Source organism: Pleurodeles waltl, chromosome 7 (genome assembly GCF_031143425.1).
Source record: "Pleurodeles waltl isolate 20211129_DDA chromosome 7, aPleWal1.hap1.20221129, whole genome shotgun sequence".
In the NCBI taxonomy this organism is placed as follows: Eukaryota; Metazoa; Chordata; class Amphibia; order Caudata; family Salamandridae; genus Pleurodeles; species Pleurodeles waltl.
Window position 1 is genome coordinate 1,498,555,278 of NC_090446.1, and position 24,238 is coordinate 1,498,579,515.

The window sequence follows — 24,238 nt, forward strand, 5'->3', positions numbered from 1 at the left end:
AACTGAACCGGAAGTACAATGTCTAATAAATAAGCAAACCATTGTCACCATCAGAAGCAAGTAACACTTTACGGTGAGAAGAAGACCAGAGAAAGAAACAAACATCAAAAAGGTCAGTGTGGATACTACATCAATGTCCGTGGAAGCCTAGATGAGAGGGATGCAAATGTGTTTAGCTCTTAGGCAAGATGGTAAGTGGGAGGAGAGCACAACCCAAATTAACAGTTCAGATCCAGTGCCTATCTGACATGCTCCTCACTGACAATGATGAGTCTTTCAACATCTTGGCCAAAACTCAATTCTGACAAAACAAACGCAAGTTGAAACTAATACACAGTAAGACCTGTATCTAAGTCCATGGATGTCTGAGCACAGAGCCACAGGGACATTCACGGCCACCATCAGAACACCAACAGAGAAGCCAAAATCTTCATCACTGGAAATAGATCTGGCATCCTGCTTAACAATGCCACTGCTGAAGATCTGAGGCTGACATCCTTTGCCTGAATCAACAACTCATACGGGCAGTGGGGGTTCTCCTGCCAGATCCTTCATACAGCAGCTTAATCGAACACTTAAGGACTCAGCTTGGTCACCTATTTTAAGGACTTTGTGGCTTCAGACCAGGTCAATATAACTGCATATGTACCCGACCATCAAGCCAAGACCCCTGTAGCAGATACCCTTCCGTGTAAGGCCACTAGAACAAGAGCTGGCAAAACTAAAAGCTCTGGACGTCAACAAAAAGTGTCAGAGATTGCACCACTGGTATCTACCAGGGTTGTCAAGTGCAAAATGAAGCAACCAAGAACTGCTGGGATCTGCATCGATAGGAGGCTCCCTAACAAAGTGATAAAGAGGGAACGTCACCTGACACTGATGACTGGTAGACCTCAATGGTCCAAGGCAGTTCTCCAAATGTTGCACCCTCAGATTTAAAGGGTGACGTGGATATTAGTGATTACATCCTCATACTTATGAAGAACATCACCAATCACCACAGCAGACTTTGAACCACCCACTAATGACTCATAATGTGGCCTCAAGCTACACCATGTCAAATGCTCCAAAAAAAGCCTTTAAAGTTTGCAGCCTCCTTAGCATGACAAACTACTGGAGAAGTTTTATTCTGAACCTGGCAACACTGAGTCAATTTGCAAGCTCAACAAACCAAGTTTTCCATGAGACTGACTGAATGAACATCAAGGGATGTTTCATAGAATCAGAGACACACTACGTAAGGACACTGCAATGAATACTTTAACCCACAAGAGAAGGCAGAACTAGAGGTCAGTGTGAGTCCAGTGACCTAGGAGCAGTTCCCATTCAGGAGTAAAGAGAGGACACCGTGGTGCCAGTAGTCTTTACCAGACACAGAGGTGAGATGCACAGCACAGGGGATAAATCAAGGGGAATATGACTGCATGGCGTTCATTCTCACACAGAGAGCTGATGTAGCGCAGGGGTCGGAGCCACCGCCTCGGGAGATGGAGATCTGGGTTTGAGCCTCGGCACAAAGTCCTGTGATTCTGGGAAAATCACTTAATCTCCCTGTGCCCATGGACAGTGCCTTGAGACCCTCACGGGTGATAAGCCGCGCTATAGAAATCTACCTTTCATTTCATTTCTGTATGTTATTTCTCACTGCAAGGATGTAACACAGGCTTTCGCATGATGTACTGCTTGTAGACCATAATGTCCAACACGCACTGTGGAGGGAGACTAATTATTCAAGGTAATTAATGCAAAAGGAAAAAGAAAGAACAAAAGAGTACTGCGCAAAAATGGAGTAGACTAGAGGCGTAAATCCTTGTGTCTTGGTGAAGAAACAAGCATTGACAAACCCAATATGTCGCACCTTGTTGACCTACTGGTTTTGCCAATGCTTTTTGCTAAACTGTGCAGCATGGGCAAACAAAAAGAAAAGTGTGATGACGTGACTGCTGCTATAGGGACTAGTGATGAAATCAGGATGGAGTGGGGGGGGGGGGGAATCAAGCAACAGGGAGTAGACAGAGGGTGAGAGAGCGACAGAGGCGTGTGAAGGCACTTTTTATTTTATTTATTATTTTATTTATTTTTTAATGCGGCCAGGCAGCAAATGGCATCTGCGAGGCCTTCCAAAACAAATTAAGACAAAACATTTTACTTGAAGGACTGTAAGGGGTAAAGAGAGGACAGGAGAGCAGGTAGCAGTGGGAGAAGGAGAAGCAATGCAAGGTTCCTGAGGGAGGGGTGACGCAGCACACGAGAGAGAGCAAGAAAACACATGCATTCTCATGGACTGCTTAGTGAAAGAGAAAAAAGTGGTTCCCCAAATGGGAGAAGTGGAAGGATACAATACAGCCAAGCAAGAGGATGGTAACAAGGCAATGCTCCAAGGGAGGGACAAACACAAGAAGAGGAAGGCAAACCAGCAAACAAGAAGAAAGCAAATAGGAATAATAGTAAAGCCAACCAACAATAAGGACAGATACACCCCAAGACCACTGTAGGTTTTTAGTGTAGTCCACACGAGATATTTCACAAACTCGCAGCTAAAAGCTGTCTGAAGGCGAAACCTAAACATCTAACTAGGTGTGAGAGAAGCCACGCATGCAGGGAAGATTCCCCTTCAACTGCTCTGTCATTCAATGTTTTAGGTCTGGCTTGGCAAAGCAGTTGTCACCGGACTTTAAGTTGTCATAAAAAGACAAATGTTTGAAGAAGGGTTACTGTGGGCGGAGGTTAGGGTTTGCCAGCATGTTGAAAGAGTGCTCCCCTGCCTTGTGGCTAGATTCAGGCTATAGAAATATCACATACATACATGCCCCACAGGGGTAACTGGGCTGAGTGTGGGGCACATATCTTCCCAGAATCGCCATGCACTAGCACTAATTTACATATTTCTTGGCATTGCTCAAATTATTGAAAGTGCCTCGTCTTTTTGTAAATCCTGTCTGGATTCTAGGGCCCTCGGATTACGTGGTGTAAACAGCATGGATGTCCATGGAGCTGAACTCAAGGTTGAGCCTGGAGGAATTTAACTGCGGGTGAAAGTGTTACAAGTCCCACGTTTTGAGAAGTCTGTTTTAGTTTTAGTCCAATAGACGAGTGGTTCCCAACCTGTGGTCCGGGGACCCCTGGGGGTCCGCGAAGCCTTCTCAGGGGGTCCGCGAGAGCCTAGAAAATTAAAAAATATCAACAAATATTGACAAATTAGGTCTCCAGCTTCCAGTAATGACTCAGGCGGGGGTCCCCGGATTCCAATGATGATTCAGTGGGGGTCCCTGGGTTCCATTAATGTTAAAGTGGGGGTCCACAGAAATCAAAAGGTTGGGAACCACTACAATAGATGACAAACATGGACTGGGGGACTAGGAGGGGCTGAAAAAAGAGGTAGTGTGCGGAGAGGGAAGGGGCTGGTGGGTTAGAGAACACGCTGAGCAGAGAGGCAGTGTGAGAAAGTGTGATGTGCTCGTCCAGTGCAGATTTTTTCTTTGAATTCTGGGACTTTTAGTATTGTTTACTGTGTTATTTGTTTATTACAAAAGGACTACAACTCCCATAATTAAACCTAGCCTGGAGCAGTACATCACGCCGGGGGGGGGGACCGAAAGAGACCGAAGTGATGAGGAAACGGAAATGGGGTCTTGAAGAGGGAGTGGCTCTAGGGAGAGCAGGATGCTGAGAGGAAGGGGGCAATGCCATTGGCCAGAAAGGGAAGGTAGGTTGAAAAAGGGAAAGCTGAGGAGAGAGAGAGAGGGGAGAACTTAACCGAGAAGGCACGTGAAAGGTCATCAATTCTGCCTGAATTTGTAGCCTTGCTGTAATTGTTTTTTTTATTTTTACTGGCCTTATCAAAATCGCAGACAGCTGTGAGAGAGCTTCCTTGCTTGTGTCGGCCATACTGGACAGCGGGCAGAGAACCTTCAGGAAAGGCCTGCAAATGGTTGATGCATGGTCTGGCCAGAGTTCAGCAAGAGGGAGTGAATGTCTGGGGCTGCTGACTGCATGTATGTGGAGTTCAGTGCACGTGACTCATTGTGGTGCACTAGGAGCCAGCGTGACTTGTGTCTGCAGGACATCATTTCTGCTAGCCCAGGGGCCTTCATCTCTGCCAGCCGCTCCTGGTGGAGACCATAGAGGGGTGAGCCGCTCCTGGTGGAGACCATAGAGGGGTGAGCCGCTCCTGGTGGAGACCATAGAGGGGTGAGCCGCTCCTGGTGGAGACCATAGAGGGGTGAGCCGCTCCTGGTGGAGACCATAGAGGGGTGAGCTGCTGCTGGTGGACACCATAGAGGAGTGAGCTGCTGCTGGTGGAGACCATAGAGGGGTGAGCTGCTGCTGGTGGAGACCATAGAGGGGTGAGCTGCTCCTGGTGGAGACCATAGAGGGGTGAGCTGCTCCTGGTGGAGACCATAGAGGGGTGAGCTGCTCCTGGTGGAGACCATAGAGGGGTGAGCTGCTCCTGGTGGAGACCATAGAGGGGTGAGCTGCTCCTGGTGGAGACCATAGAGGGGTGAGCTGCTCCTGGTGGAGACCATAGAGGGGTGAGCCGCTGCTGGTGGAGACCATAGAGGGGTGAGCCGCTCCTGGTGGAGACCATAGAGGGGTGAGCCGCTCCTGGCGGACACCATAGAGGGGTGAGCTGCTGCTGGTGGAGACTATAGAGGGGTGAGCTGCTCCTGGTGGAGACCATAGAGGGGTGAGCCGCTCCTGGTGGAGACCATAGAGGGGTGAGCCGCTCCTGGTGGAGACCATAGAGGGGTGAGCCGCTCCTGGTGGAGACCATAGAGGGGTGAGCCGCTCCTGGTGGAGACCATAGAGGGGTGAGCCGCTCCTGGTGGAGACGATAGAGGGGTGAGCCGCTCCTGGTGGAGACCATAGAGGGGTGAGCCGCTCCTGGTGGAGACCATAGAGGGGTGAGCCGCTCCTGGTGGAGACCATAGAGGGGTGAGCCGCTCCTGGTGGAGACCATAGAGGGGTGAGCCGCTCCTGGTGGAGACCATAGAGGGGTGAGCCGCTGCTGGTGGAGACCATAGAGGGGTGAGCTGCTGCTGGTGGAGACCATAGAGGGGTGAGCCGCTCCTGGTGGAGACCATAGAGGGGTGAGCCGCTCCTGGTGGAGACCATAGAGGGGTGAGCCGCTCCTGGTGGAGACCATAGAGGGGTGAGCCGCTCCTGGTGGAGACCATAGAGGGGTGAGCCGCTCCTGGTGGAGACCATAGAGGGGTGAGCTGCTGCTGGTGGAGACCATAGAGGGGTGAGCCGCTGCTGGTGGAGACCATAGAGGGGTGAGCCGCTCCTGGTGGAGACCATAGAGGGGTGAGCCGCTCCTGGTGGAGACCATAGAGGGGTGAGCTGCTGCTGGTGGAGACCATAGAGGGGTGAGCTGCTCCTGGTGGAGACCATAGAGGGGTGAGCCGCTCCTGGTGGAGACCATAGATGGGTGAGCTGCTGCTGGTGGAGACCATAGAGGGGTGAGCTGCTGCTGGTGGCTACATACGTGGCACATCGTTCCCACACATGCCTGCCCTGGGGTGAAGCCTGGGTCCCTGGGCGGTCCGAGGTTATCATCTCCATAGCCAACCTTGATGGTCTAGGCTCTGGACTACAGTTTCATCTGCAACACTACAACTCACAGGTTTACTGGGAACTGAACAAACCAGTTCCTCGGGTAGGAAGTTCGCACAAATCCTCTTAAAGATGCTAGCTGGCCTGAAACTTGCGCCTCTCGGCTGCTGCCAGGGGTGCAAAAAAGACAACACCGCACACATTTATTAGATGATGAAAAAGTCTGTTTTATCGAAGTGGGAGATGGGCGCAGAAGTCACTCATGGTGTTCTTTGGGTGACTTCCCCTGATCTGGACCCTGTGCCGCTTTGGTGAGCTTTCACTGTCATTTCTCTGTAGGGTCAGGCATTACGTGACCTCATCATTATGCAAATTAGTGGTGGTGTAAAGTGAATACCCCAACCTCTTTTTGGTCACAGTAAATGGGCAGGTTACGCTGACAAGCCAGTGATAAAGACAATATGTGTGATTGTTTTACTGGAAAAATGTAGGTCGTAGATCGAAGCTTTTTTTATGACGTGTTAACAGAAAAGTAGATCTCAGATATTTGTTGTAAAAATGATCTGCTAAAGCAGTTCTAGTCAAAGGACGACCTGGTGTCCTGCGTCACTTATGCTTCAGAACACTTCATTTAAAAAAAGACTGTACAACAAACAAGTAAAACACATGATGGTCTCTTCAAAATTCAGGAAAGTGTCTCAATAATTTGCAGAAGCATTTTATCTTAGTGCATCAGATTAAATCACTGCTCCGAGAAGTACTTATCATCGGTGATTGTTCTCAAACATGAACTTAGAAACATTCCTTACCCCTCCTGGCAACAATGCCATTAGTGAACCAAGAGGAAAGTCAGTGGTCATGTGCACCCTCCATGTGGCCTGGATTATTATTACACTTGAAACAACTTTATAGTTTATTAACCCAGACACAACAGGTTTTGTACAGTGTACATCCAGAACTTGTGTATTTTAATGAGCTTTCCTGTGTGATAATGAAGAAAAGGGAGGTAGGGTGAAATAAAACAATTCACTAGTATCACAAACTTTGGTGGAGCGGGGAAGCAGAGAGTGATCCCAAGTTGTCTAATGTCAGACTGTGCAGTTCAGCTTATACACGAGTAGCTCTTTCCCTCGCTCGTTTTACATCAATAGTTATACTTTGTGTTTAACGCTTGAGGGATGAGGTTAGTGGGTGGCACAAAGGATGCTCCGCTTGTTTTGGGCCCGAGAATAGTGGGGTCTAAGAGAACCTGAGCTAAAGCCAGGCATCTGGCTTCAGCTTAGCTCGAGCCTTCAGTGGCTCGCCCACCGCCGTCACATAATGGCAATTAAGGTGGCAAAGGCATGAGCAGGATATGATTATCAACAAAAATTTGGTAAAGCAGGAGTACCAACACCACAGTGCATGACTCCTTGGTTCAAGACTCATAACTTTTCCACAACACCATATTTTAGTGAGTGGACTACGAGACTAGGTGATCTCTCCCCCCTCGGATAAAATAAAACAATTGTTGGTTTACAGCCCTTGTTGGACAATTGGCCTTTTCTGCAGGGTCATCCCCAAACCTTTTACCTTCATCCTTCTTTTTTCAGAAACCATTTTTGTGTTGACTCTTAAGAATCTGCACACTTTACCACTGCTACCCGGTGCTTGTGCTCTCTCCTTCAAACATGGTAAAAATCAGCTTACACCCAATTGGCACATTTAATTTACTTGTAAGTCCCTAGTAAACTGGTACTATAGATACCCAAGGCCTGTAAATTAAATGCTACTAGTGGGCCTGCAGCACTGAATGTACCAACAACTTAAATAGCCCTTTAATACATGTCCCAGGCCTGCCATTGCAGCCTGAGTGTGCGGTTTTAAATTGTCATTTAGAACTGGCAAAAAAAAAACCTTTTTCCAAGCCTAAGCCCTCCCTTTTAAATACATGTAAGTCACCCCACAGTTGGCCACAGACAGTGCATAGGACAGAATGTGTTGTATTTAAAAGGTTGGACATGTAGTGGGAAACTGTCAAATTTGTTTTTCACAATTGTAAGGCCTACCTCCGCCATAGAATAACATTGGGTCACCTAATTACACTTCAGTGCTAACGTTTGATTGGGAGCAGGTAGCAACTTCATGTTTGGTATCTGATGAATTTTAATTTATAATCCTCTTTAATGATGAAATCAGATTTTAAGTCAATTCTGAAAATGCCACTTTTAGAAAGTTGGCATTTTCTTATTCTACCCATTTGGTGCATGCAGCCTCTGGGTGTTGGAAGAACGGGCCCTCCTGGCAGGATGGTGGGGGCAGAGCTGTCTACATCCCCACTTGTATTTCAAAGACACTGCCTCAGCTCACACACAAAGAACTTTACACTAGCCGTTTGTGCCACCAGACATCCAGGGACCAGGGCAGGGGTGAAGGAAATTCAAAACGCTTCTATGGTGGTGAAAACCTCTAGACGTTTCTTATACTTCCCAGCAGCCAACAAGTATAAAACTAGGACCCTCATACTCACTCTTCAGTTCACTTCTGAACCTGTGGGAGGACTCGGAGGACTGTCCTACTGCCTGTGGCCTGCCCTGTGCCTACTGCCCTTCTGCTTGAGACTTGCTTATCTGTTTGAACCCAATCCTTCCACAGTGACTCCAATGGCTAGGTGGCTAGCTTCCTTATAAGAGCCTCAGGGACAAAGAAGTCTCCAACCATCTTGGACCCGTACCTGGACCCAGTCTGAGTGAGTCCTGACCCTCTGAGTAGTGCCCCTCCAGGCCCGGACCCTTGGAAGTGGTGTTAAAGGTGCCCAGATACCCAAATGCAAACCCTGTGTCTTGGAAACTTTGCAGCCAAAAAGTGCTCTGAGAACTAAGAGGAGACCGGGACCTACCTACTCGCCGAGCCTCCTGAGGTACATCGCTGGTTGGCCTCACTTTGCTGCAGCTCCCGCTACGTTCTTCTTTGCAGCAGCAAATCTTGTTCAGTGGCTTGTCACAAAGTGGGTTATCCAGCCTTGTGGACCCCTCATTAGCTACAGCTTCATCCTGCTGGATATTTCAGACTTCCATAAAAAGAGGGTCCGAATGTAGAAATGTTCACCTCGACTTTGTTCAGCGGCTCCCCGACAACGATGCCTCCTCCTTGAACGCAGCCAGCTGTCTTACCCTTCTGAACTTTACATTCTAGGACATTTTTCTTCAAAATTTCTTCTACGTCTGAAGGTAAGTGGCGACCGGGTTCAATCCACAATGTGTATCCAAACCGTGCTTCATCATGGTCAGCCATAACTTTCGACTTTGCCCCGGTCTCGTGTGACTAGAAGTCAGCGGTATCGCTTTTATCTTTTAGATGCTATTTTTCACTCTAAAATTTACAAAAATCATAACTCCGGCTCTACTGATTGGATTTTTGTAATTTTGGTGTCCAATCATTTATTAAAAATTATTTTACTAATTTAGTATGTGATTTTTTGGAGTTGTGTTTTCACTTTATTACTCTTTAAGTGCTGCATAAATACTTCACACATTGCCTGTAGGTTATGCCTGACTAATTTTGCGTTAGGGCTACCAGAGGGTTAAGCACAGGTTAATTTTGTGACTTTCTGTGGTTCACCTTGACAGGGATTGTGGCTGCTATTTGAGTAGGGCTTCACCCCCCACAACCAAGAACCCAGTTTCTCACACTCTGTTATGCTGTATCTGAGTTGCTATCACTCTACCGCAACCCTGGTTATGCCTTCGCTGATTGCCGTCGCTACCTTTGGCGAGTAAAGCACACAGATGAAGTAACTTGATTGCTGAATGGGAATAAAATTGAATCTTAGGCCTAATATGCTTCTTATACCTTTTTCTTGTATCTGTTAACATTGATAGTGCTTAGAAACATGCAGTATTATGGTAGCAAGTGCTATAAAATATCCATGACAAAGAATCCTTCCTGACTAAAAAATTTGCAATTCACTAAGGTGGGCAGACAAAAACACCCAATCTTAACTGCTAGACATGGGACAATGGGAAGGTTTTAGGCACTGGCTTTACCACTTTATAAAAATATGGTGGTTGCGCAGTGCTTAATTTGTGAATAAAAAGTTGCCGGTGCCTAAAGCTCTCCTCTTAAACACGCGGCTGCTGCAATTAAAGGTGCAAGCACATTATACTGAGGCAGCGTAATCCAAAAGCCATCTCAGGACTCTTTAATGCATTTACAGCCACTCTCTGCCCCTTCAGCTCACTCTTGCAGCTTCCTGTTTTTCCCCTTTCTGATGCTTTTTCGTTTTTCTCTTCCTTCGTCTTTCCCACGTGTCTTTTGCTCGCAGCAAATGCTTGAGACAGAAAACTAAGCGCCGGCCCTCAGAAATAAGTGCTGGTGCTCCTCACTGGAAATAACAAGCACAAATTAAGCACTGTGGTTGCAAAATCTGCAGTTAAAGTCTGGACATGTTCCACGCCACAGTGCCATATCTTTGGTGAGAGTAGTCCCCGAGTCGCACCATCAGAACCACTCGCACTCCAGGTGATGGGTAGCGAGCAAGATGGAAGCTAGGACCCCAAGAGCATGGGTTGCTGGGATTTAAGAAAAGTACTGGGCTGACCTGGCGCGTTAAGGGCAGATGGGTAACACGGGGCACTGTCACTCTTGCGTGGTCAAGGTAGCAATCTAGCAAGTACTTTGTTTCTCACCCTGTCGAGAAGAGTGCCAGTCTGACTATGGCCCGAGACGAGCACCAACTAGGGCACGTCCGTGAAGGGCATGAAGTGGGCTTACTGCACGGCCCAGCTCAAACTAATGTACCTTCCTCAGGCCTCGGATGTGTGAGGAAACGGGGCCTTTTAAAGATGCCACTCTGCCAACTACCACCCCAACGTGGAGGTGGCAATAGTGCGAAAATGGATTTTGGAGCGCCACATAGCGCTACGAAACACTGTACAAATGCTATAATATTGGAACTGCGTGTGGAAGAGGTTGTTGTGTGTTTGCGAGAGAGAATATGGACTCATTGAAATCGGTGTGTGTGTGTGTATCAGAACTCAGAAAACTCAACAAGTATGCAAGACTGTCACAAAGTGTGTGTGTGTGTGTGTATATATATCTATATGTCAGTCAGAGCTCAAAAAATGTATGTTAGAAGTGTGTGTGTGTGTATATATATATATATGTAAGTCAGAGCTCAAAAAATGTATGTTAGAAGTGTGTGTGTGTATATATATATATATATATATATATGTCAGAGCTCAAAAAATGTATGTTAGAAGTGTGTGTGTGTGTATATATATATATATATATATATATATGTCAGAGCTCAAAAAATGTATGTTAGAAGTGTGTGTGTGTGAACTCAAAGTGGGAATGCGCACTGCAAGCTCAAGCGAGTGTGGATGTGTCAGGCCACTGGAGTGTGACAGCTCACAGAGACAAACAACAGCACTGCGTGGCATCCAGTCTTGGGGTGCGGGTTAGAAAGAGTGTGGCGTGAGGAGGTGTGTGTCTGTGTGTGTGGTGGGGGGACTCTGTAAGTACAAGGCGCCCCGGGGTGTCCGGTGAGCGGGACCTAGGAGTGCGAGGGGGAGTCTGACAAAGTCCGTGCCAGGGGGTCCAGGCGAGTGATCCTCTTGGGTGCCCCCCGGGCTACCTCCCACAGGTGCGCTGCACCCCAAGGGTCAGGCCACCGGCGGGCACAGCCCCCCCAGCCCCCTCGGGTCTCCAGGCACCCCGGCAGCACCTCCGGCCCGGGTACTGGGGCGCTCGCCCTTACCTGCGGAGGGCCCTCCCGAGGCAGAGACGCGACCCCTCCTTCAGCCGCGGCGCCAGGGGCCAGCCATCGTACGGCGCCAGTGCATTCTGGGAGTTGTAGTTCAACGCAGCCGACTTTAAGGCAGGGATTTCCTGTCGGAGGCAGCGCCCAATGGGAAGGTTGCGTGCCTCAGGGTCACCTGCCATAGGCTCGCTCCAGCCCGCCGCAGAGCGTTCTGGGAGGTGTAGTCCTTTGGGGGAGCAGGACTTCCACCCTCGCATTGCAGCCATTCCGAAATACCAGCGCTGTGCATTGGATTTTGAGCGCGGCCTCTAGTCAGTGTCATATTTCGTGGCTCCACTATCGTATCGACCTCGGAAAGATGAAAGGCTGCGCTCAGGTCCGTTTACCTTCAGAACTGTCTCAGTGCAGATGCAACGTGCAGCGGGTCGCATGCCACATGAATCATTTGCAGCGACCGACAAATCTCACACATTGAGGGAGGGGGCATTTATCATCTGGCGGCTTAGAATTAGATCATGTATACTTGTGCAGTCCGCAGCGGCACAGCACGAAGTGCACCACCCACAGCGCCTAGCAGCCGCACCAACGGCATATAGGCGCTATACAGCACCGATTAACACACCATTCTTCCACAAGGCGCAAAATAGATTGTTATTTAAAGTCTCCGAGACGTCTTTGGGTGACAAATACACGTGGGAAGTGAGGGCGGTGTTAGAATATAAAACTATTTTAATGTCATACTTATGTACATCGTGAGTCCAATACAACATACTAACCCCATCTCACCTTTAACAAAATGACCAAAATTACCAGCAACAAAACCATTAAGAGAAAAAAGTTCGCATTAAAAGCATAAAAATGTGCAACTATATGTGATTCTTGGAATAGCAGTGAGACGTCTGCCCCACTTGAGACATCCCGCCGCTGACATAGAGACACACCTGGTATATATCGTAGGACGGCCCTCGTCCCTCGGGTACAACAGAGAAGCATGCTGTAGACTGGGGGCGCAGTATTAAAGTCACCGTGGCTGCTGCCATACAAGAGGGCGCAAACACCGCAAGAAATGATTTTGAAAGCCCGCCCTGTATCTAACGATGGGACGAGGGGGGGGGAGTTAGCAGCGCAGCAGGAAGGACACGGGCCCTGGTGCAAACACGGGCGATTGCCCACTTGACTGTAGGGTACTAAAATGCAGCAGTTCTAAGGGGTCCATGGGCCCCTCGGGTTTCTGATTCCCGGTGCCACTACACCAGCCGCACCAATAGTAGGCCCGGAAACCTGAGGGGCCCCTGGTCCAAATGGCAAAACGAAGCCAAAAAATATTCAGTTGGAGCGTTCATGTTGTTTTTATCACAAAATATCTGTCTTCTTTTCCTTCAAATTAAATTTGAACAAGGTCTTTGGTTGCTGGTTATGAGAGGTAGCGTTGTCGCCTACCTCTCTCACGCGCTGAAACACTCGTCTATTAACAAGTCATCTCATGGCTCCGTTGTGATATTAGAAAGGTCCACCAGTCTCATTGACGAGAAGTGCTATAAGCAAGCAGGTACTGTCCGGTACCGAGTACCTGCCCATCTTACACGTGAAAGGGAGCGTACCGGAACGCATCAGTAGTGCTGTGACGTTTGTAATGAGAGTACCCGAACTTCTCAGTTACAGAGGCATTAAGGGTAGGGTGACCAGATTTTGAGGAGCAAAAACCGGGACAGGTCAGACATAAAAGAAGGACTACATACTTTAACACACACACACCCACCCACCCACCCCACCCCCCCCTATATACACACACATGTACAAGACTACTATATAAAATTAGCTATGGCTTGACCTCCCACCCTTCACCCCAACCCGCCCCCACCCACCTCTCTCTGCTCCCCACTCCTGTCTCTGCTTGGAGCAGACAGGGGACTGTGTCACCTGACAGTGACAGATCAAATACTTTAATTATTTCATACTTTGTAGGCCTCTTTAACTTATACTTCCCTAGATGATCTGACCTTTGTCCCAAAAACCGGGACATTTATTTAATAATATGACCTTTGTCCCGAAAATCGGGACATTTGTTTAAAATTAAGAGAGGGGTCGGGACACCGGACAGTCCTCTAAAAACCGGGACTGTCCGGGGAAATCCGGGAGGACTGGTCACCCTAACAACAACCAACACCCGCTCTTCCATTACTCCGTTCCAAGCACTGCTGAAAAGTATTCCAACAGTAGATAGTAATAATATTTATTAAGGATGCGCTGAACAGCTGCTGCTCCGCAGGGCAGGAGGTCTCTCTCGAGCAGGATAGCGCCTAGAGGCGTAACCTTCCGCATGTATGAGGTATCACTGCACAGCTTAGTCTCCGAACTTCCTCGTACCAGGGCCCTTCTAGGATGTGTGGGGCCCTGGGCAGAATAGGAGCATGCACAGCCCCTATAATGTGCATAATACATAACCTCAAAGTGACACGAATAAACCATTAAATATCTGGCATCCTCGAAGCCACTTTGCCTCCTAATTTGGATATCAGTGTAAATGATAAAATATAATTTATAATCCTGATAAAACAGGTACATATATTTTAAATCTCTATTCAGTGTAAATACATTACATTAACCAAACTAGGTGGAACGCTAGAGCTATGTTTCTCCAAGCTGATATAATTACTCCGATGTCCACTAGTTGTTTCCAGATTAGTGCATGATGTGTGATAGTATAACTAGAAGTGCTTGATGTGTGATAGTATAACTAGAAGTGTGGCATGTGTGATAGTATAACTAGAAGTGTGGCATGCGTGATAGTATAACTAGAAGTGTGGCATGTGTGATAGTATAACTAGGAGTGTGGCATGTGTGATAGTATAACTAGAAGTGTGGCATGTGTGATAGTATAACTAGAAGTGTGGCATGTGATAGTATAACTAGAAGTGCTTGATGTGTGATAGTATAACTAGAAGTGCTTGATGTGTGATAGTATAACTAGAAGTGTGGCATGTGTGATAGTATAACTAGAAGTGTGGCATGTGTGATAGTATAACTAGAAGTGTGGCATGTGATAGTTTAACTAGAAGTGCTTGATGTGTGATAGTATAACTAGAAGTGTGGCATGCGTGATAGTATAACTAGAAGTGTGGCATGTGTGATAGTATAACTAGTAGTGTGGCATGTGTGATAGTATAACTAGAAGTGTGGCATGTGTGATAGTATAACTAGAAGTGTGGCATGTGTGATAGTATAACTAGAAGTGTGGCATGTGTGATAGTATAACTAGAAGTGTGGCATGCGTGATAGTATAACTAGTAGTGTGGCATGCGTGATATGATAGTATAACTAGTAGTGTGGCATGTGTGATAGTATAACTAGAAGTGTGGCATGTGTGATAGTATAACTAGAAGTGTGGCATGTGTGATAGTATAACTAGAAGTGTGGCATGTGTGATAGTATAACTAGTAGTGTGGCATGCGTGATAGTATAACTAGTAGTGTGGCATGCGTGATAGTATAACTAGTAGTGTGGCATGCGTGATATGATAGTATAACTAGAAGTGTGGCATGCGTGATAGTATAACTAGAAGTGTGGCATGTGTGATAGTATAACTAGGAGTGTGGCATGTGTGATAGTATAACTAGAAGTGTGGCATGTGTGATAGTATAACTAGAAGTGTGGCATGCGTGATAGTATAACTAGTAGTGTGGCATGCGTGATATGATAGTATAACTAGTAGTGTGGCATGTGTGATAGTATAACTAGAAGTGTGGCATGTGTGATAGTATAACTAGAAGTGTGGCATGTGTGATAGTATAACTAGTAGTGTGGCATGCGTGATAGTATAACTAGTAGTGTGGCATGCGTGATATGATAGTATAACTAGAAGTGTGGCATGTGTGATAGTATAACTAGTAGTGTGGCATGCATGGTTCTAGTTCCTTGGACAGTTAGTGACAAATGATGCTCTTTGAAAGATCCTGTGGCAGATGCATTGGCCTCAACCTACTAGGACTTCAAAGTATGTTTAGAAGATGTTTGGGCATCCTCACCTCCCGCTTTCCACGGGACTTTATGGGACATTGCAGCAAATGCTGCAGTTTAATCACATTATCTTTAGTTATTGTTCTGTTGAATGGGATGAAAAAAACAGGGCACCCTGACACTAAGGGACTTCCAAAGGAGAGGTGTAGACCTCACTGTCCTGGAGAAAGGCCAATTTTAAGTGTTTTTCCTGAAGGATGGAGTTACACCGCAGCTCAAGAGGGAGCGAGTTCCAGTCTTGCACAATGAAAAGCGAGAATGATCTGCCTTCAGTATGTGCCCTCATAATTATATATAGGATTCTGGGATAAATGTAAGGAGTGCTGAAAAAAGACAAGACTTTTCTATGCAGTGCATAATGACAAATGGACAATGCTTTTGAAACAGGAAAGATAATAAGACATGGCGTGGCATCTCAGGTCAGGAGCTTAGCACTGGTCTGAATGATTTGAAGGGTATTGAATGCAAAAAGCTGGGAACCCCAAGATAGACAGCATTTGCATAATCCAGTTGTGAGAAGATAATTGACTTACAAGAGCCTTAAGGTACTGAGGGGGACAAAAGGGATGACTTTTTGTTGCTTATGGATGTAGTAAAAGCAGGCGGATGAAACATAGCTAATTTATTCTGAAAAGGAGAGAAGATGCAGGAAAATGAATCTAAGAGTTTTTTTGCTTCCTCCACCATGGTAGGCGATTGACCCAGTTCCACCAGTCACTAAAGAGAACACTATATGGTATAAGGTCCTTATAAGATGAGAACCCCTGACTTGTCTCCAATGGTTTAATGAATTTGTCTTCACCCAGAAAAGGCTGCTAACATGCAGGTTCAAACATTTTCTTGGGCAGAGACCAGATAGTCACTGAGAGAAATGATGAGTGGGATATCAATATGCATAACAATGGACTGCATGAGTGAGGCTAACTTGGAAAGATAAGAATTAAACAGTGGAGGCTCAATAAATTCCAAAAGACAGAGGTTTAGTACATAACCGAAATAAGTGGTAGGTGAACTGTTTCAGATTTCCCAATTAGAATAGAGGTAAGTCACTAGGGAAGCACTTTAAATTACAGGATGTACCTGTTGATCCATAAACTGTCTACAAACTAATGTCAACGGTGGCTCTAAGGTTTAGTAATATTAAGGTTGCTCTACCTCCTTGAGCAAGAATCAGGCACAAATCATCTGACGCAGCTAGGAATGCTACTTCTAACTCATGGAGTGATCAGAAGCCAATCAGCACGCGGTCAGTGAGCACATTTCTTTTGGTGAAGGAGAGCTGGCGGTTGACTGCTTTTTGAAGGATTTTCAAGACAGGGGTTGGATATGTTCTGAGCCTGCTGAAGACTAATTTTGAGCATGGGGACAGCCGCAGCTTTTCAGTGTTTTTCATTGGTAGTCACCAATGATGAGACACAGGTGATATTCCAAATGGAGGCCAGCACAGGAGCTATGATGTTGAGATCTGTGATCAGGCTAAGGGTAGGAAAGCGTCCCGCTGGAAGAGAGATTTAAAAGAAAAAGTCAAGAGGAGAAACAGAGTATACAGATAGAGGTTAAAATTCCACAGAGACATTGAGGATGGCTCAAGATCACAAACCTCTGCGAAGGAAGGCGCACGTATTTCAAAACTAAGCCACTTCTTTTACATGGAAAACAAGGAGATAGAGGATTGCAACCTTCGGCAGAAGGCTCAGTGGACTTAGCAGCGCACACTGATTTAAACGTTTTTTTGCCTCTCCTTTAACCTTTTACATTTTGCTGATTCTGCCCACTTACATCCACCTCTTACCTCCATGCTCTACTTTTCACCTCACCTCTTGCCCAGCATATTACCTTCTCCTCCTTACATCCACCTCACCCATGCATGTGCTCCTCTTCACCTCTCAACTCTTCTCAAGCCGTTTACCTTCTCTATCTGGTTCTGCCACTCTTCGGTCCATCCTTCCCCTCTTTTCTCTACTCTTTACATCTCTTCCTTCCACTCAGCCTCTCGCCTTCTCTTGATAGTCCTGCCCCTCTTACATCAACACCTCCCTTCCCTGCCAGGCTACTCATCTCTCAACTCTCCACTGAGCCTTTTATCTTTCCTGCTAGCTCTGATCCCTCAATCCACCCATGCCTTTTCCTGTTCCCCTTTACTTGTATCTTCTCTTGCTGGATCTGACCGTGTTGCATTAACCTCTATCTCTCTTATCTATTCTTTAGCTCTCGCCAGGCCTTTAACTTTCTCTTGCTGGTTCTGCCCATCGAACATTTGCTTCTCCCCTTGCATCTCCCCCCTCAACCTCTTACCATCTTTTGGTGGTTCTGCTCTCACCTCCCACCATTGCTTCTCTCTCGACTCTGCTTATGTTTTCTTGCTGGTTCTGCCTCATATCCACTCCTCTTGTCCGTATGGCCCCCTTCGCCTCTCATCTCTCCCCAGCTTCATAACATCTTTCTTGGTTTTACTCCATTTGCATCCATCTCTCCCCTTCCATCCCCCCGAAGCATCTTATCTTTTCTTGTTGGTCCTGCCCCTCTTAAATCCACCTTGCCCCTTCATGGTCTATTCTTCTTTTCATGTCCCCCAGACTCTTACCTCACCTTGTGTATTCTTCCCCATTTACATCCATCTCTCCCACACCCCATCTTTGTCCCTTCTCTTACTGGTTCTGTCTGTCCTATATCAATCTCTCTCTTTCAGGGGCTACACTTCAGTTCATCTCTCTGTCTCTCTCTTATAGTCCCCACTGATTCTGCCCTTCTTATGGCCTCCCACTCTTCCCCCTCTCTACCCCCTTCACTTAAATTGTCTACTGGTTCTGCCTCTTTTACTGCCTCCCATTCATGTGGTACCCTTCGCCTCTCATCTCTCTCTCCAGCTTTGTAACATTTCTGTTGTTGCCCTGTCCCCTTTAAATCCAACTCCACCCTTTCATCTCTAGTCTTTTATTTGTTCTCCCTGTTTCTGCCTCTCTTACATCCATCTTTCCATCCCATGCTCTACACTTCACCTCATCCCTGCCCCTGCCTCTTAGTTTTCTCAGTGATTCTGCTCCTCATACATCCATCTCTCTCCTCCCTGCTGCACACTTCAGCGCTCACCTCTTCCCAGCCTCGAATCTTCTCTCACTGTTTCTGCCACTCTAACAGCTACTCCTCCTCTGCCTCTCTCCTCCAGCCCTCCATGTGCTCATCTTCACCCCTCTTCTTCCCAGCCTCTTCTCTTGTTTTGCCTGTTCTCCTCCTTTACATCCCCCTCTCCCTTCTACCTTCCCACTCTCTCCAATCCCCATACCAGTGGCAGATGGTACCTGAGGGCACTACAGTGCCGCTGCCCAGAATCAGTAGGCACAAAAGAAGCTGGTTTGAATGGCAACAAGTATAGACACTCTAACACAGTAGTTCCCAACCTGTGTCCGGGGACCCCTGGGGGTCCATGAAGCCTCCTCAGGGGGTCCGTGACTGCTTAGAAAATTAAATATTATTGGCAGATGAGGTCCCCAGCTGTTAAACAATCAGTCACGTTTTCCTTCCACTCTCCACAGTATACTGTATCGGGCAGTTGGCCAGTCTACTTCATCCGCTGCCTGGCTGTGAATGAGCAAAGCCGTTTGACCGGATACCATGTGCAGCCCCCTGAGAAGGAGTGCACTTAAATGCCGCCGCTGCAGTCCCTGGACTGCCTGACCACTCCTTTAAACGTATCATATATTTAAAATATGTTTGCACATTTTTCTTTCTGCATAGTGCATGTATTTGCAAAAACAAAATAAATAAAAACACTGCACTCTTGCCAAAGCCAGACATATTGGGTTTGCCAATGCTTGTTTTTTAGTGGGCAACTGTAGGCAGGCAAGACAAATCAATGTGCAGGAGTTTCTCTCTCTGCAAGACATAAAAATAAAATTAGCTAGTATTCAAATCATGCTGCTGCTTGTCTCTGTTTCTTTTTCGTAGCTGACACAATGTATCTTTTCAAGGCTGGGGCTCGGCAGCGGGTTGGCAGGAGTGAGAGTCTTCATTGCCTGTTTATATTATGTACCTCTGACATGTTACGCTGCAGGGAGAATAATGTGACGATGTGCAGGGGAATGAATTAATTCAAAATATTTTAAAGTCAATATTCTTCTGGGAAAAAAATGACATTAGTGATAAATGTTTGTGTATTCAACAAATAAACGCTGTTAGAAATGGGGTTTTTGGTTGGCAGTCAGGTTACCCTCTGTCCAAGCAAGAACCCTCACTCTAGTCAGGGTAAGTCACACACAATCCAAAATCAGCCTGTGCCCACCCTCTGGTAGCTTGGCACGAGCAGTCAGGCTTAACTTAGAAGGCAATGTGTAAAGCATTTGTGCAATAAATCATACAATACCATAATATAGCACCACAAAAATACACCACACAGTGTTTAGAAAAATATATAATATTTATCTGGTTATTTGCAGGTCAAAACGATCAAAGATGCAATATGAATTTGTAAAGATATCACTAAAAAGTGATATAAAGTGTCTTAAATCTTTAAAAAGCAAACAAAGTCTCTTTCAAGCACAAAGTACCTGGTTTGGAGTGGAAAATCTCCGCAAAGGGCCGCAGAAGAAGAGATAAAATGGTGTGTGCGTTGATTTCTCCCCAGCACACACGGACTTGCGTCGTTACTTTTCACGCGGGGAAGTCGTGCGTCGTTTTCCGGCGCGCGGACAGTCTCTTTCTGTGGGTCGCGGGATTACCAGATGTCCCGGGGTCTGTGCGTGGATTCTCTGGCTTGTTTTCCAGCTGCGCGTCGTTCCGCGGGGCTGTGCGTCAAAGTTTCGCTCTCACAGCAGACGTCGCGTCGATTTCCCTTCTGGAAGTCGGGCGGCGTTGTCCTTGCGAGGCCGTGCGTCGAAGTTCTGGTCGCCCCGAAGGCGTTGCGTCGATCAGCGGCGGTGTGCAGCATTTTTCTCGCCGCGGAGCAAGCTGTGTGTCAAAATTTTCAGCGCACGAAGAGTCCAAATGAAAAAGAGAAGTCTTTTTGGTCGTGAGACTTCAGGGAACAGGAGGCAAGCTCTATCAAAGCCCATGGAGAGCACTTTTACAGCCTGACAAGAGTTCAGCAAGGCAGCAGGGCAACAGCAAGGCAGCAGTCCTTTGTAGAAAGCAGTCAGGTGAGTCCTTTAGGCAGCCAGGCAGTTCTTCCTGGCAGGATGCAGGTTCTGGTTCAGGTTTCATCTCCAGCAAGTGTCTGATGAGGTAGGGCAGAGGCCCTGTTTTATACTAAATTGGCCTTTGAAGTGGGGGTGACTTCAAAGAGTGTCTAAGAAATGCACCAGGTTCCCTTTCAGTTCAATCCTGTCTGCCAGGATCCCAGTAGGGGGTGTGGCAGTCCTTTGTGTGACGGCAGGCCCTCCACCCTCCCAGCCCAGGAAGACCAATTCAAAATGCAGATGTATACAAGTGAGGCTGAGTACCCTGTGTTTGAGGTGTGTCTGAGTGAATGCACAAGGAGCTGTCAACTAAACCTAGCCAGACGTGGATTGAAAGGCACAGAAAGATTTAAGTGCAAAGAAATGCTCACTTTCTAAAAGTGGCATTTCTAGAATAGTAATATTAAATCCGACTTCACCAGTCAGCAGGATTTTGTATTACCATTCTGGCCATACTAAATATGACCTTCCTGCTCCTTTCAGATCAGCAGCTGCCACTTCAACAATGTATGAGGGCAGCCCCAATGTTAGCCTATGAAGGGAGCAGGCCTCACAGTAGTATAAAAACGAATTGAGGAGTTTTACACTACCAGGACATATAACTACATAGGTACATGTCCTGCCTTTTACCCACACAGCACCCTGCTCTAGGGGTTACCTAGAGCACACATTAGGGGTGACTTATATGTAGAAAAGGGGAGTTCTAGGCTTGGCAGGTACTTTTAAATGCCAAGTCGAAGTGGCAGTGAAACTGCACACACAAGCCTTGCAATGGCAGGCCTGAGACAAGGTTAAGGGGCTACTGAAGTGGGTGGCACAACCAGTGCTGCAGGCCCACTAGTAGCATTTAATCTACAGGCCCTATGCACATATAGTGCACTCTACTAGGGACATATAAGTAAATTAAATAGCCAATCATGGATAAACCAATCAATAGTACAGTTTACACAGAGAGCATATGCACTTTAGCACGGGTTAGCAGTGGTAAAGTGCCCAGAGGTCAAAAGCCAACAACAACAGGTCAGAAAAAATAGGAGGAAGGAGGCAAAAAGTTTGGGGATGACCCTGTCAAAAAGCCAGGTCCAACATGACTCCCTAACAGCCTTAAGCCAGGGGAGAACAATCACTATCCTGATGTACTTCCCTGTTTGAGGCGACAGAACAAGGACCCAGGCCCACAACAGCAGGGGCATGCTCCAGTTCTTCGCCTTCCTGACTCCAATTGGGTCCCTCTGTCCATACTATCAGGGTCCACTAAGCCAACCCATGGGGAACCTTTCTCCTTACCTGCGGGTACCATCTGTGCAGCACCTAACCTTACGTAGCCCACAGATGTATCCCAGGAGCAGGAGAGTACCACCAGGACCAACACAGTGGTGTTGTCCACTCTACCCCCGGGGTGTGACTCTTGTCCCCTCCCCAGGGATAACTCTGTCCACCGGACAGCAAGCCACAGTTGTTACTGACAGCTGTCAGGGATGAGAGCCAGGGCCCAGGCCTCTCAGAGCTCTCCCACCACTGTGGCTGTGGAGAGTGGGGGGCGGTAGCCCCAGGTGCTGGGCACCCTTTAACCACTCTCCCTTCCATCAGGTCAAGGATGACAGCCTGAACCTGGTCCTCCCCTCTGGGGCTCTGTACCCTCCCTCCTGGAGCGGTACCCCCAGAGTCCAACATGGTCAGGGTGCTTATAGAAGCCGCCCTGCACCATTCCTCCACCAGTGCAGGGCTGTTAACCTGCAACTGGCCCTCCACCTGGGGTCTGTACCTTCAGGTTGGACTAGGGCCCGGGGTGAGGCTTCCCTCCCCCTGCCCTCCCTTCTGGGGTCCAGCACCCTCCAACTAGGAGTGGCCTTCTCAGAAGACAACATGGTAGGGGCACTGTTATCAGTAGTCCCTCCCTCCAGGTCCGGGGGGACACCCTGAACCTGGCCTTCCAGCCCAGGGTCTGTACCCTCAGACTGGATCACTGCCTGGCAAACCAGGACTTTCTGGGGAGCACGCCTACCCCCCACCATGTCAGAGTTTAACCTCTGAACCTGGCCATCCAACTCAGAGTCACTACCCTGAGGTTGAACAATTGCCTGGCATGCCAGGACTTCCTGGGGGGCACACTGACCCCCCCACCAGGTCAGAGTTTAACCTCTGAACCTGGCCATCCAACCCAGAGTCACCACCCTGAGGTTGAACAATTGCCTGGCACACCAGGACTTCTTGGGGGGCACGCCTACCCCCTACCAGGTCAGAGTTTAACCCCTGAACCTGGTCATCCAACCCAGAGTCATCACCCTGAGGTTGAACAATTGCCTGGCACACCAGGACTTTCTGGGGGGCACACCTACCCCCCACTAGGTCTGAGTTTAACCTCTGAGCCTGGTTATCCAACCCAGAGTCACCACCCTGAGGTTGAACCATTGCCTGGCATACCAGGACTTTCTGGGGGGCACACCTTCCCCCCACCAGGTCAGAGTTTAACCTCTGAACCCGGTTATCCAACCCAGAGTCACCACCCTGAGGTTGAACCATTGCCTGGCATGCCAGGACTTTCTGGGGGGCACACTCACCCCCCACAAGGGGCACACCGTCCCCAAGGGCCACACAAGAGTCTGGTTGGCGCAGGTCCCCTGACCTCTGCCCATCCGGCAGAGTCTGGATCTCCCCCAAACCAGAAACGGTTTCACCTGGGTCATTCCTGGGGGGCTCTGCTCTCAGAGCTGACCCCTGACTCTCCAGGTCCTCCACTGGGGTCCGCAACCCCCTCTCAACCCTCTGCCTGGACTTCTGCACCCCCTCACTAGGAGTGGTACTGCCAGACACCAGAACTGTTGGGATGCTGGCTACAGTCACCCCCCCAAGTTCTTCTGACACTGCGGGGCTTCCCTCAACAGGTGGCCCTACGGTACAGGCTAGGCTTCCCTCCTGACGTTCCCTCATGGAACCCTCTAGGACCTGGGACCTACCTGGGACACTAAAATCCTCTCCCACCTCACTTGGTTGGGAAACACCTAGACCACTCCCTTCAGGAGCACCCCCAAATGCCTCTTCAGACTTTCTGGTATTCACCCAGAAGTCTGCCTCCATTGTAAGCTCCCTGGGGTCAGAGAACTCACACTCCACCTGGTGTTGGCGTAGCTCTGGAAAATAAGGACCAGACATATGCTCTCCAGCAATTACATCACTCTGCCCTTCACATGTATTAACCACAGTACCCTTCACCCAACCATCCAGTGACTCAGCTTTGAAAAAGCTCTCTACATCACCCTCCTGAGACTGCTGTGACAGTATCTGACTGTCCCTGACACTCAACCCATACTCTTCTGGGATGTCTCCACACTCTATATCCAGGACGTTCACCAGGGGGGAACCCTTTTCCCTGTCACTCTCTTCTAGAGCCAGTAAAGTGTCCCTCCCCCCAGTAGGAATATGACTCCCTGTGCCAGTTCCCCAATCCTTCTCAGGGACCCTGTGCATAACAGGAACTACCTCATACTCTGGAACCGCCTGGGGTGTGTCAACTCCCTTCTTCAAGTTGGGCACCACATCTCTGGGCTTGTGCCCTTCTTCAGCAGTACTGGATGCAAGAATTTTGCTGCCACCATCTGAACTGGACTCAGCCCTTCCGGCCTCCAGTTTCAGCTCTTCACAGCTCAGCTCTTGAGCTGCAATCCTTTCTTTTTCCAGGGCTAAGGCGCTTGCTGCCTCAGCTCTTTCAAGAAACTCGTCTAGCTGTTGCACCTGCCGCTCTTGAGCTAGG

General features: G+C 48.0%; 1 protein-coding gene across 1 annotated transcript in view; it reads right to left on the minus strand.

Moving 5' to 3' along the window:
- Positions 1-11,424, minus strand: part of LOC138246575 (uncharacterized) — a 36,797-nt gene extending 25,373 nt beyond the window's left edge. Inside the window, exon 1 of the mRNA XM_069201259.1 lies at positions 11,297-11,424. The gene's annotated coding sequence lies outside the window, so the exon portion shown is untranslated. The remainder of the gene's footprint in view (positions 1-11,296) is intronic.
- Between the last annotated feature and the right edge of the window lie 12,814 nt (positions 11,425-24,238).